Below are 6542 nucleotides of genomic sequence, written 5' to 3' on the forward strand. Positions count from 1 at the left end.
TCAGAGGGCCAAGTCGTGGCTCTGTCAACGTGACTTGCAAAAGTGTAATTGATTTATATAGAGTGGTGTTCTCAATGAGACTCATGGAAAAGATGCTCAAGTTTTTGGAAGGTTTGCAGCAAAGGATTACTTTCAGTTTTTGTTCCAAACACATGATGAGTTCACTTACCATCTTATTCCTTTGATTCACGTAGATATAGACTGGAACTTTATAAACCCAGCCCTTTTATTTTTAATCCCACAGTGTTGCTCATACAGGAGGACTTAAAATTTATGCAACCTTTTCAGCAAGTTTCATTGTGCTCAGTCTTCTCTGTTCAAAAAGACATTGCCAACTTTTCATGGAATTTGACTCATTTTTTCAGAGCAATAAGCCTACCCAGAAAACCAGTTGAATACATTCCTTAGAAAAAAAAGCATCATGTTAGGACTTTGAGTTTTTAAGTCATACTTGAGATTTCTAGAGAGACTTTCCATAGCAAATATTATTTTACACTCATACATATGCTGAGAAAAGCTGGTCAAAAATATCCATTGTACAGACGTAACAAGTGTCTGCTAGTCACAGGTCTCATCACAGTTTCTAGCAGTAAATTTCAGCATATGACAGCTGCATACATAGTTGCCTTTATTTACATGTTTGTTGCTCACAGGGGGTGAATAGTTACATCACATGACAAGGTTTCTGCTCCCCAGTTGAACTGGTAAACATTTTACAGCCAGCAAATGCTGTGAAGTATTTCAGAAATGAGAGAGTGAATGCTCTTGTTTGCACAGAAAGATCCCAGCTCTCCTGTTTGGATGGGTATTTAAGTGATGCAAGGCTAGGCCTCCAGCATCCCTATGAAATGCACCAAGGACAAGGTGAGCAAACGTGACCCAACACTCTATTTCTAATAAATGGTTTGAATAATTTGGATGCTTTTTAGACAGTCTACAGCAAGTTCTAACACAGAGCTGCATAGAACAGCAAAACTGAGCTTAGAGCCCTAGAAAGAGCCTCCCTAGAAAGCACCTCCCATCTTGCACTTGCTGAAATGGGGGTCACTAAAATAACATCTTTTTTCACAAATGTCAGAGCTTTCTGTGGGAAAAGTGGGTTTGTTGCCACTGTTGAGGGGAACAGAAACACATGGTCATTTTAATGAAGTAGCAGGCAAGCCTTTGAGAAATGTTTTTGAGAGGCCAGGAAAATGCTGTGCCAAAGCCTAAGGTTGAATAGCACCGGTACTGCTAAACTGATGGGAGAGCCCTTGTGAGGGTCAGGTTAGAGAAGCCACATGCAAGGAGGAGTACCTCAGGGTTGTTAGAATTGTGTGCCATTGCACAGTTAATGAAGGCTATGGGATTTCCATCTTTTATTAATTTTAAAGCTCAGTTGAGAGCTAAGGAGGAGTAATATTTCAAATAGGAGTCTGAGTCAAAAACCCAGATCAACATGTCCATCATCCTGAGGCAAATTTGGTTCTAGAGCCAAATGCTGCTGCCTGGGCTCAGTGCCAGAGGTGCAGTGGTGACTCATTAGCAGCATGTCCAGGGTAAATGAAGGCTTTCTGGAGGTTTGAGCATATTGACTGAAAGCCCAGTAGTGCCAGTGGAAATACTCCCTACCAAGAGCTTTAAATCAAGCTGTTAAAACTGGGTTCCTGGGGATATTATTAAAACTCCATTATACATCTTGGGCTCCTGAAGAAATGTAGCCATATGTCTACTTGATGAATCACTGAGATTTCTGATAGAAATATCTCATCTGGTACTGATCCTGCCAATTTCTATCTAGTTTAAATTCCAGAAACTAATTACAATCCAATATGCTGTGAACTGAGCCACGTTCTTGAAGGTATCTCAGACACTTCAGTATTACCATAATAAGTTTTTCTCACACTTTACATACTTTTAAAAATTGCCTCTGTTATTCAAGAGGTTGATTCAAGGATCCATGGCATCAGAAAGGCAGAAAGCATTTACAGAAACAGTCAAATTTGCTTTTGCTATTTGGGATACGAAAGACACATCCATATCACCTTTATCTTCTAATAAGTAAATAAGGCAACAGCAAAAGTGTTTAAGAGAAAACTGTTAGCAATTAATCACATGCCTAAGAGACCTCACATTCCCAATGTAGGCACAATGGAATTGAAAGTTGAATTTATCGAAGCAAATATTTAAATATGCCAATTATTAAGTTTATAATTGAAAAAGTTCCAACATGAGCAAAACACGGGAAATAAAAGTAGTTGCCTCTGCTTTGCAGTCTATGCTTCTTTACTGGGTGGGCTGCAAAGAAATTAATACAAAATACTTAGAAGGACCTGTTTATTGCTGAGTGATGCTCTGAAGCAAAAAAAAAATCTTCTGTAAATGTACATGAAAATGTTAAAGTATGTAAAAATTTTAGAAAATTAGTAGGTGAAGATAAGAAGAGTGAGGAAGGACACAACTACATGAGCTCCTTCTGACATGTTTGCATATTTACTCTGATAAGAAGGAGCATCCCTGAACCCAAGTCTTTAGGGAAAGTAAAGTATAAAGGATTAGAGAGAATTTTTTAATCAGATGTTGTACTTGCATTTTGTGACAGCTACACCTTCCAGATTTCCTTTCTGAAAAACCAATCATATTTTTTGAATAACTTTTGTATATCTTGGAAAGCCTGAGAAAAGTGTAAGAGTAGGTTTTGATGTTTTCTTGGTTTTGCTAAATGTCCCATTTTGAAGGGAAAAGAGCCGCTTAAGTTTCAAAGACATAGAAGTATTTCCCAAAAAAACTGAATTCTGAGAAGATATTAAAATTACTTCTAATTTCAAAATGTAAATTGACATAGCTATAACTACTTTTAATAAGACATCTTGGAAGCACACATGGCTGAAATGCAAGGTATCTATTAGCAACAATAAGAGCAAGTCATTGATTTGTATGACCTCATAAGGATTTATTACCCTTGAATAAATTTGTTAATAGCTTATTAAAAACAATATAAGAGACTGGGATCGGAATGGTAAAATGCAGCAAACGAAATATTCAGATTGCAAATTAAATGAGAACACAAAATGAGGCAAATCTTCAGAGAGCATGAATTAGTCAGAGTCCATTTAAGTCAGGGGAGACTGAGCAGTTAATGCCTGCTGATCACGTAGCTCCACAAACTTAAATCTGTTGTCCTCTCATAACAGTAGAGCAGCAGTGATCTTAATGCACTGGACTGTGCAAAGCCTTTGCATAATAAAAAATCATGTTGTTCTTCTGGTATCATAAATGGAATTTGGAGGTGTAAAGAGGTTAAGTGATTTTCAAAGGTCACAGGACAGATAAGTGGCAGAGCCAGGAATAGATCTGGCATGTCATGACTTCTTTCAGTAACCAGAGGACCATCTGGCTTGTCAGAATAAACTCATATTTAATTAGGTGATGTTCTAAGGGCAAAAAAAAATGCCAGCATAGGTTAAATGTCATCTAATAATTTGTCCTCACAGCAGTTCATCTGTAACAAGCCTATTTCTAATCTGTTGCATCACAACTTCTGCTACATGACTGTTAAAAAAAATATTTCATTTTTGTCCTCAGATGCAAATTCAGAAGATGTAGTGCTGATTAGGCTGTGCTTTGTCTGGAGATATAAGCAAGGAAATTTCTTGATTTATTCCATGCAACACTAAATGTAAATATCAAATCTGTGCCCTTACTGCTCTTTAATTACATGTATTAGCCTACTGGGGAAAGAAATCCCACCTGATTCTAATGAAAGCAGTTCAAAACTGAAATTTAGTTTGGGTCCTCCTTAGCAGCAGTCCAGCACTGAGTAGAGTGAGGAGAGCTGTCACCTGTAACAAATGGGGCAGCTCAGCCACATCAGAATCCAGGATTAGCCAACATGCTGGTGTGTCTCTCACTTTGGTTGAGTTTGTATTTGACCTAACAGTCCTAAATTCCTTAACATCAGTCATTCTTTCCCTTCTATTTCCCTACTTGCTGCCTCCCTAGCAGCACCAGATATAACCAGTGGGGCTGTTTTCTCCACCCTTGGCTGCAGACACAATTTTCATAGTGGATTAACTCTTAACACCTTTACATTAATACAATAAATCTCAGAGCATGTTTTACCTAGATATTCTCTTCAGCTGCAATTTAATCATTTCACATTTTACTCCTACACTCTCATTTCTAGAAATGTTACCTTGATGAGAGAATTTTTTTTAATTTTTTTTTAATTTTCCCTGAGCATCTTATAACATCTCATTTACCTGCAGAACATAAAGTGGCCATAAAATATTCTGTAGTGTTAACAGTGCAGGAAAGGCAATACATAAGAAATAGAGAGCAGAGCTTTAGACCTTGTAATTCACTTCCAGAAACCCAAAGTTGCAATAACTTACCTTAGCTAATGACTCACAACCTACAACAATAACTGGGCCATAGACTGAGATGACCTTCCTACTTTTATTGTGAATCTTTGAGAAACAATATGTCATTTCTCAGGGAAAGGAGATAACTGCAGACTCTTCTGTTGAAGCCAGCTATCATTACCTATGCCAATCATATCCTACTCCAGAGATAATTACCAGAGTGTGAGAATGTACCTGTAATCAAAAGGTAAATTAAACATATAAATAAGTTTCATGCAGGTAATTGCAAGCAAAATGAAAAGAAATAAAAAAGTAAAGAAAGTATGAGAGAGAGAGAGAGAGAAACAGAAAGGCAAAATGAAAATGGAGACTTAGAGAAATAATTTTATGAAAGACTTTCATGATCTTCTTTAACTGATGACTGATATTCATATCTATGCAATTCATGAAAAAATAATTGAAAAGGAAATTAAAATAATAAATTTAAGATATATATATATATATATATAAAAGTTATTCTGCCTGAATACCTTTGCTGTTGCTTTGTAATTATCCAGCTGGATTGTTCAGTTGACCAGAATGACAAGTTTCATTCCCAAGTTTCATTCCCACTTGGCACCTCCTTCCTTTGTGTAATACCCTTTGCCAACTTATTAAAGGCCTGACACTGCTGTGGCCAGTAATGTGACTCCACAGTTTTTAGCTGATACTCTGGACATAAAATCTGCCAGGTGGCTTTTGTACTCTGGAGACACTGGCACCTCCACCATGCTCCTCAAACACGGCCTTAGGAAGAAGGAAGAGATTCGCACTCATATTTCCTCAGCGTTTATTAGGTCTGTGACGCTGGTGTATCTGCAAGTTCACAGATCTCACTGCAGAGCCTCCTGCTGCTCTCTTCTTTCTCTGTCCCCAGGAGTGTGACCATGCACTTTGATTATCCAAGGCCATAAGACCTTGAGAATTACATTAAATAATCTTTTCCATTTTCTTTTGGTGAGCTCTGTTTCAAAGTTTCATTCTTTCTTTGAGGTGTCCTGAACAGCATTGCTTTCAGACCCTACCAATCACTCACATTTAACTCTGTGAAGTTATCACTGTTCAGTTAGCAGGAGGTGCATACTTCAGACTTACATAAAATTTCTGGGATATTTTGGGAAAGGAAGTGAAAAGACAGAAAAAAAAATAGTAAGAAAAGAGATGACAATAGTACAAGCTCATCTTAACAGACTATCAATAATTCAATGCAAGTTTATTTTTCATCACTCCTTTCATGTAAACACTTCACCTAAAATGCTTTATAAAATAAATAATACAAGACCATAGATATTATACTGTATAAATTACAGACCAACAGAGGCAGAAAGATACTGCCTGCAGAACATATTAAAGAGAGACAAAGGCCAATAACAGAGAGAAGAGAGTGGAAGAAATTAAGAGGTGCAGGCAGAGGAATGAGGAGGGGTTTGCAGATGAGATCTGATAAGGGATGGAGAGTTGATGAGTCAGAGAGATACTAGACGACTGTTGCAGATGGTAAGAGACTGTGCAGAGAGTCAGAGGAAGCTGGAGTTGAACCAGTGAAGGAAGGAGGAGGATTGACAAATGCAAGGCCTGGAAGTGTGCATTAACAGGACAGGCACCTTGCAGCCAGAGATGAATGGGATGCTCAGAGATTTCCCTGGAAACAGAGGGGTCATGAACTGGTGGGTTTGGTATGACAAGTACAAGATAGTGGACAGTATTTTGCTTGCTGCCAAGATGCAGAAAAGCCTGGGATAGGCTGTGTCATCAAGGCAAATGAACTTGGAATTTTACAGGAGGGGGAGAATAAATTAAAATGGTCTATCTTCAGATATAACTTATTTATTAAGTCCAAGTGCAGTTTACATAGGGATATGTTCAAGTGATAGTAAATTCCCCTCAGATCTTGAAGCCCACCCATCTGTGGTGGCCTTTCAAATTCCCTTGCTACACTGGCTGTGCCTCTGACCTACCCCTGCCAGTGGTTCCTCTATGAGAACACCCTGTCTAGCCAACAGTAAATTGATATTCTGGAAATGTTTTAGAAATGGCTCCATTTTAGCATCTGCACTTTAAAGTGCAAACATGTTGAACATACAAATTTAGCTGTGCACTTGACACTTGTGCTCACAAATATGATTGGGATCCTCAAACCTATTTTGTTCAATGCTAGGT

The sequence above is a fragment of the Anomalospiza imberbis genome, chromosome 5 (genome assembly GCF_031753505.1).
Source record: "Anomalospiza imberbis isolate Cuckoo-Finch-1a 21T00152 chromosome 5, ASM3175350v1, whole genome shotgun sequence".
NCBI classification, from domain to species: Eukaryota; Metazoa; Chordata; class Aves; order Passeriformes; family Viduidae; genus Anomalospiza; species Anomalospiza imberbis.